We start from the raw sequence: 8,879 nt of genomic DNA on the forward strand, positions 1-8,879 counted from the left end.
ACCTGGCAACAGAGTACAGCATAGGCCTGAGGAGGATAAGGAGATACAAATAGATAAATACTTGAAAAAGTTGTATGTGATAATGCTGGAAGTGCCAGAGAGGACTGGGACTTGAATATCTGATGAGAGCAGAGAATAATATGTTTTCCACCTTCCCCTCCAGCTCTGAGAGAACTGTGTTCCCCACAGCTCAAATGGCACCCAAAACATTTTATCCTCATCCAGCATGGCTAGGCTGCATTAAATCCACTGACACAAGAGTGCTTCACTAGTACTCCACACAGGCTGAAGGGAGCATCTGATGGCAGAAGATTCATTCTCTGGTTGTTCCACTCTCCATTATGACACAGCAGATGCAACCAGCAGAATTTCATTTAGTAGAAAAGTCATCCAAATTTGTACATAATACAAATTTAATTCATCAGTACTTTTTTTCAGTTGCCTACAATTATGTATAGGTCAAGCAGATCAGGTATGTTATGGGCATTTGACAGTTTTGCACTGTCATAAGCAAGGAGTCTGTATGGGCTGTATGTGTAAAGAGAAGCACTAAACTCTCACTGCACAGTTACTCAGAACACCTAGGGTAGGAATCATCTCCACCTTCAGGGACAGCATTGGGATCCTGAGAAGAGTGTGCGTGGGAAGCACGTTCTGAATATTACTGACCGGTACTGCGAGCTCTTTAACAAAAGAGATCTTTGGAAAATCATGCAATTAAATGTCAACAACAATTAGTTGTCAATTGCTTGGAGATTAAATATTGAACCATTATAAAATTGGTTTCTATTGAATCTCACTGGCAAATATATTTCAATTCCTAAGTGACAGAAATGAAATATGTATCCAATTAAACAATGAGTAGATGCAGAAGGCTGCTAAAATCCAATTCTGCAAAACCAGGTTTCATTTTAAAACTAAGCAAGGACAGTTTATTATTAGTCTGGGATTTTTTTTTTTAATTTGTTCATTTGTTTTGTCAGATGTATCTGAAATAGACTATAATACAAGATCTGTGAGTTCATGTGAAAAAGTTGATCAGTGGAACTGGGAAGGGAATAATTTCCCCAAAGCAGACTAAGTCCTTGCATCAGCCAAAACCTTTCCTAATAAAAGGTAAAATAATTAATGCCATAATGTAGGGTGTTATTAGTTGAATGAAAATTAATTTTATTTGCTAAACACACATCACTTATAAGTGTTAAAAGATATTCAGGTCTCTATGTTGCATTTATGCAAGTAAAATTCTTCAACTGTCTTATGAACTATGTCTTTCCTGCTTTTTAAGGTATTTTAGTAAGTGTTTTATAGCTTTACTCTGGCACATAGATTGTGTTATGACAGTTTCCTCTGTGTTTGTGCAGAACTGGCAGCATCTTTCAAACAAGGAAGACACTTTATTTCATCTGAATGCTGCTGCGTAGCCCTTAACACATAAAGCAGCGCTGCTGTTCGAACGAGGATATTGAAAGGCTTGATGCAGAGTAAACATCGTCATCCACTCAGCAAAGGCATGCAGTAAATAATCTGCAGTGTAACAGCATGAGCAAAAAGATGTTCTAGGAAAAGAAACATTGCGGAGATGAACACTTGAATCACAGTAGTTCCAACGCATGTTTTCAAGGTCTGAGCAGTTAGGAAATGTCACTGCTGGGACTGGAATCTGACGTCATCTGTCAAGGCTGGGATAAAGGGTACTGCAAGCCCTGTTTTCTGCCTCCAGTCTTTGATGAAGCTCTCTGGAGGTGCTGTTTCCTACACTTATTTCTACATCCTTTCTGCTAAGACAGGTGTACATAATTGTTCCCATTGCACTTTTAAAGTTAAAGTGATGGCACTCAAACTATTATTACAACGTTTTATTGCATTTCTTTGGATGCAATAAAGGAGTCTGTTGAAAAAAGACAGTATCATATCTCTCCTGCACTTGAATGTAGAAAATAGATTGGAGATTTCAGTGTGCTGCCTATTAAGTCTTGGGAGGAAAAGGTACAAATAAGAAAGGAATGTTTCTTTATATATTTAAAATTTGAAAACAAACACCATTCACAGTGATCTTTATCATTTATGTATTTTATGCTTCCATATGCTAATGACTATACACAGTGATATCACTATATCACTGTACTGTAGGCAGTTTAAGCAGCTGGTAAGCCAATTGATACAATATTTTTCAATATCAATAAAGCTTTCAGTGCTGTCTCTCATAGGATCCCTCTGGATAAAATGTACAGCACACACTTGGATAAACATGTCATACAAAGGGTGAGCAGCTGGCTCACAAGTTGGGTGCAAAGGTTCATAGTGAATGGGGTGACATCAGGGCTGGTGACCTGTCACTGAAGGGGTTCTTCCATTGTAGGGTCAGTGGTCTTCAGTGTCTGCATAGACAATTTGGGCATAGGACCCTAAGGACTCTTAAGTTTGCCCATGATACTAACACGGAAGAAACCATTGACTCCCTCAAAGTCAGAGAGGTCCTGCAGAGATACAGACAAATTAGAGAGCTGGGCAGTCAACAGCTGTATGAAGTTTAAGGAACACAAGTTCTGGATTCTCCACCTGGGATAGAAAAACCCTGTATGTATGCAGAAACTGGGGAACAACACCGAGGCTGGAGAGCAGCACCATGGAAAGGGATCTGGTGGTCTCTGGATCAATGGCAATTTGAACATGCAGCAGTTCCCCAGTAGCCAGGAGGACCAGCTGTGTCCTGGGGGGCATCAGCCACAGCATCACCAGCCAGGCAGGGGAGGGGATTGTCCCTCTCTGCTCTGAGCTGGGGTGGCCTCACCTCAAATCCTGTGTGCAGTTTTGGGCACCACAATATAAGAAGGATATAAAGCAACTGGAGAGTAATCAAAGGAAGGCAGTGAAGATGGTGGAGTCTGGGGTCAGCTGTCTGTCTCTGCCCCCAGACACGCTCAGGATGGTTCTTGCACGCTGGGCTTCAAAGGATGAGACTGGACGCTAGGTTTTTTCAGTCTTCAGTTTTGTTTATTATCTCTTATCTAAAAAGTCCTTTTCCCTGCCTGAAGGATCTGACCAGCACGGCAGCCAAAGGCACTCTGCCCACCCCTAAGGCGGCCGCATCTTTTATAACAAAAACTACGTATATCATATTTACATTTTGTCCCCAATACCTATCATCTTCGTCACTAAGTACACCCTCATCCCAGACCAATCCACAAGTGCCAACACCACCCCAGAAGATGGAAGACAGGAAGAAGAAGGAAAAGCTTGGTGGCACACCCTGATTCCTCCATCTTGTCTCTACAACCCCCCTGTACCAAAACCCCAAAATTTGTGATTCACCCTATAATGATATCTTCCCTTCACCATTTACACCCGAGTGATTCTCGCAGGTTCCATTTCCTCATACATCAGTGGCACATCTCTAGATGGATCAAAATCAAGCCACCAAGTGCTTTTGGCAACATTCCAGGACTCCCGAGCCCCCCAAGGGTTCTCTCGGTAGCTCTGGACATCAGGAGTGATGTGCTGAGTTCCCACAGTGGAGGGTCTGGAGGTGAAGCTGTATGAGGAGCAGCTGAGGCCACTTGGTCTGTTCAGCCTGGAGGAGACTGTGGGGAGACCTCATTATAGTCTACAGCTTCTTCATAAGCAGAAGGCAGAGGGGCAGGTACAGATCTCTTCTCTGTGGTGACCATTGACAGGAGCCAAGGGAATGGCATGAAGCTGTGGCAGGAGAGGTTTAGGTTGGATATTAGGAAGAGGTTTCTCTCCCTGAGGGTAGTTGGGTACTGGAGCAGGCTCCCCAGGGAAGTGGCCACAGCACTAGCCTGGCAGAATTTAAGAAGCATTTAGATGATGGTCTCCAGCACTTATGTGACTCTTGGAGTGTCCTGTGCAGGGCCAGAAGTCGGCCCTGATCGATGATCTTTGGGGGTTCCTTCCAACTCAGGTTGTCTTGTGATTCTGCGAGATTCTAGAGCGGCATAGAGGAAGAAGGGGAGTTGTACCCCAACAACAGGGAAACCATGGGCTTAAATCTGCAACAGTGTTGAAGCTACTGCTCCAATCCCAGAGCCTTTTTTTCACTCTTTGGCTGAACTCTTAGAAGCTGAGGTATTCATGGTCAGGAACAGTGGCAGGGAAAAGAAATCAGATCATCAGAATTTTCTGTATACCTCTTGCTAGTCATATTTCATTCCACCCAGATGAATCAATATTGTAGCTTGCACAGCTGAGATATCTAGTACAGAAATGAGATTAAAATAGCTACAGTACAGAATGTTTTACTCATTTCAAAGCTTAAAATTATTGTACAGAGTTAAATGATACAAATTTCTTTGTTCTTTCTTCATATAAAGAGTTGGGCAGTTCATAACTAGATGAAAAGAAAAAAAAATCAATTTCCTTTTTCTAGGGATTTTCTTTCCCCAAAAATACACTTTTACATGTGGAAAAAATGTACAGTTTTATTTACCGTAGTCTTATAGTTTATTTTTCCAAATATGGCCAGTAATCTTTCCATGACTGAGCTGCCCACAACCAATTTCAACAGTAGCATTCCAAATCCCTTCACAGAACATTGGACAAGTTCACCTCCAATTAGTCTAAGAGTTTGTACAGTTCATTTATCAATGACATCTATTTATCATTGGAGTCTAATGCATTCTTTTTCTAGTTTATTTAACTCAATATTTTGAATTATACCAATAGAATCATAATTTGATTAGTTACAAAACCAACTGGATCCAAGCTGCATCTATAAATGTAATTTATTTTGGTTTGTATAAACAGCTCAGAAATTTCAACTGTCTGCATAGTCAGTGTTTTGGAGCTTGTAGGGACTCACAGTTGGATAGAGTAACTCAAGTAAATTTGAGTGTAGTTTCCCTGTAATGACCTCTATCTAAGAAATAAAAGAAGTTTCAGTGAACTAAGTTTCTATCTGATTATCATTGTTCAGGCATGTCTTCCACAACCCTGGGTGAAGTTTTTATAGCTCTCAGATGACTTTACCAACTGCCTAGAGCCAGGAAGGCCTCTCTTTCTGTCCTGATATATGCTCTCAACCAATCCACCTCATCTTGTCTACACAGCCTAATATTCTTTCCATGCTTGCAATAATGTTTTGGGTAGACAGGCACTCATTAAAGTGTCAATACATGACAGGCATTAAGTATGAAATCAGTGAACAAATTAAAGATTGTAATTTTTAATCCACTTACGTCATAATTGTCACTTTATTCGGATGTTTTGCTGTAGATTCTGCACACTTCACATCTCAGACTGTATTTCTTATATTGTATTTGGATAACTTCAATCCAGCATAAACTGGCACTGCCAGTAAAACAGGTGGTCTTACCTTTTCTCCAGATCTCCTGAGTGTTTCATGGTGCCAGCCTTTCTGTCCTTGCACACATGAATAAAACTGAAAGTTTTACCTCCTCATACTCATGAGGAAGAATTAGTTGCTTTGTGTTGGATTTTTTTTTTTCCAGAAGATCAGTGTTAAGAAACAGGATATCAGAATAAGTACGAAAAATTCTAAGAAGTCCCTTTGAAACAAAAACTGGTTTGCATGGAAAACCATAAGCAGGCACTTCTTTGGAGTTTGAAGAAAGCACTAGCATAGGGTAAGAAGAAGATATAGGAGATCAGCAGGTGAGAAAACTGCATATCTAGACTCATTGAATGGCTTTTGGGAAATCATTATGTCCTCAAGAATTTTATACATGCTCATTTGGCCTTCATATTTCATTTGGTACTCGGGGAGTTCCTTCCACAAAATACACTGGTTTAATCTTTCCATTGCCTTCAGATGGAACAACAGAGAATCAAGTAAGCTTTTGGCTTAAGTGTAATTCTCTGTACTCTTAAAAAATTCAAATTAACAAAAAAGTTTCCAACACCTAAAACTTACAAAAAATAAAAATATTTCAGGAAATGCAAGCATGCCTGCCCAGAAAAAATGGCTACTGAAAGCATATTGCCTTGGTGCTCCACTCTCATTACTGACTCCTCACTGATAGGTAATATGTGCATCACACTGTCCCTCTTGAGATCTGCAAGTCAGTTCCAAACCTAAAAAGAAAAATTGTCTCAGTAGAAAACAGTAATTTTGAAAACCTGTCTGATGAAATATCATCTAATTCTTGGGAGATATTACAGTGCCTAGGAGCCAGAAAATCTTGTACATGGAATCTTCTCATAACATCTCCAATAAGGCACAAACACAGTTGATCACAGAGATCACTTACTCAGTGATTATTCTGAAAGTAGTCATCAGAAAAAGCAAGAACATTTCACATCACATACATAAGTTGTACCCAAAGTGCTGAAATCATCTAAAGTGGACAGATAAACTAAAATGAATATATATTTCACAGGGCTTTCCTCTGATTTTCCTCCTACATTCCAGTTTCCCATTCAGGGAAGTAGTGTTTCGTGCTGCCCCTCAATCTGTCCCAGGGCTTCTCTTATCATGCCATGTTTCCTTTCCCTTTCCTTTCTTTGACTTAATCCTCCTTTTTTGTAGTAATTTGTTGTTGGTGATAGGCTCTATGAGAGCCAAGGAGCACAACTGTGGAAGAGATGTGGCTTATTATGTTCAGGCTCCTGCAATCTCAGACAATCATGTGAATCATGGTTGGTCCAGAAGGACTAGAAAAAAGTCCACTCTCAACATCGCAAAATGGAAAAATATTTCTTTTTTTTTTTATGAACTGTACAATGAGATGAAAAGCAATTCTACTACAGTGCCTCAGAAAGAAAGTAAAACAGACCTCATGAAATGATCAAAACCTTTCTCCCTGTCCACTGAGTGGCCATTTGTTACAGAAATTACCTCTGTTTTGACCAGGCAACAGGAGAGGTACCGTGCAAATGAGATCAGCAGCGCCAGTATTCAGTCCCCACTTATTTAGCTGGTGAAAAGTAATCCATATTATTATTTTCATCCTGAACCATGAGTCCAGAAACTCTGTGGGAGCTTCTGAATTCAGATCTCTGGTCTATTTGCAGATTAATTTTTTTAATTAATTTTGAATATGTAGAAGAGCTGACATGCTTAATCTGCCTGTAATACTTCTTGGCTCAAATGAGGATGGACATACATGGACAAACTTTATATGAAAATTTTGTTTTATCTATTGTCACTAGAGATCTGGAAAGCAATAAGGTGACAAAATGTGCTAACCTTTACACAAATAACAGTACTAAACATATAAGTGACTCAATAATTGTAGATGAACAGTGAAAGACTGAGTGCTTGGGTGATAGAAGGCAGGAAAATTTCAGAAACAAAATTTATAAAATCAAACATATGAGACAAAACAGATAATAAAATAGATCCTTAGGTGTTTACTACAAATCATGAAAAACACCTTACAATTATAATAGGCTTATGAAACCAGTAGCTGAGTGCTCTGTAAGAACCAAAAAAAAAAAAAAAAAAAAAAAAAAGGAAAAAGAGAAAGAAAAAAAAAAAGACAACAAAACCTCCCAGGAAACATAACAAATATTGTGTTGCAGAATAAATTGACTGTGCTTCTGTATCTTGAATACTGTATGCAATTCCTTATGTCAGAATGGATACAGCAGAACTGGAAGAAATGTAGGGAAGATTCTGTACTAAACAGACAGCCTTCTTCAGTCTGCAAAGAGACAATCCAGATGTACTGTCACAGAGATTTAGGAGAAATATGGATAAGAAACAACACATGGCAATAGCAAAAGGCTTAAAACATTAAAACGTTCTTGTGGCAGGTCAAAACAAAAAAAAAAAAAAAAAAAAAAAGAAAGATGGTCCTATATATACATATATATAGGCAACATAGAAGAGTGAGCTATGGAACTTCTCCCCACAGAATGTTTTGGATACCCCAAGTTTTTAATAATCATAAAGATAACACTACTGCCTGCAGAAAATTCCACAGATTGCTGCAGACTAGGAGCTCCTACACTAGCTTTGTTAACTACACTTTTCTTTCAGATGAGCACTGTCATATTTTGCTGCAGACAGGATATTCACCTAAATGCATCTTTTGTCTAAACAGAGATGGTTTTGTGGTGTCTCAGAGCTGTAGTTCCTGATCCTCCTGAGACACCCTAACATACAGGCCTGTGAAGCAATGGCCAGTGCACAGGAACTCTCTCAGTGAATTGCCTGGGTTCACTAAGTGACATACAGAAGGGCTGCTCTGAGGTGTTGTACATACTTAGAGACTTCTCAGTCAGCTTATTAATATGTGCACAATTTTCTTGACATTGCCCAAGAGACAGATGTAATTCATGTGGCTGCATGCTATATTTACTCTTTTTTATGTGCAGAATTTTCCTGAGAGACCTACTGGAATCTTATAATAAAAACAAATTAATCTTTTCAAGAAATGGTTTACTTTCTCTAGTCAGAAGGCTAATTTCAATGACAGTATGGCACTTAAAATGCTAAACATTTTTATTGAAAAAAGGAATTTGCATTCCCTGTTGCATTTTTTATGATGATAATTAGTTAATGATTGTCAACAAAAAAAAAGTGTGCTACAAGATCATCCTGTACATTAAGATTGACTTTCAGTTTACTTCAGGAATTACTGTGTGTCCTTTAATAATAGTTTATTATTATTATTGCTTATATTAAATTATCTCAAAATTCCACTTGTCAGTTGGTATCTGAGGTAAGCTTTCTGAATTTTGGAGATACGCCATAGAAAAATTGATTTTCCTGTTAAAAATCAAATTCAGAGAAAACTGGAGTATTGGTTGCTTTATTGATTAAGCTAAGAAAAAAGGTCTGTGCTGCAAAAGTTGCAACTGAACAGATTTATCCTCATTCACTATGCAATGAGTCTACTGCTGGAAGGTTAGGCCATCAATTTTTATTTCAGATTCTGTTTTCTATCAAGCTG

The sequence above is a fragment of the Haemorhous mexicanus genome, chromosome 4, assembly GCF_027477595.1.
Source record: "Haemorhous mexicanus isolate bHaeMex1 chromosome 4, bHaeMex1.pri, whole genome shotgun sequence".
Taxonomy (NCBI): Eukaryota; Metazoa; Chordata; class Aves; order Passeriformes; family Fringillidae; genus Haemorhous; species Haemorhous mexicanus.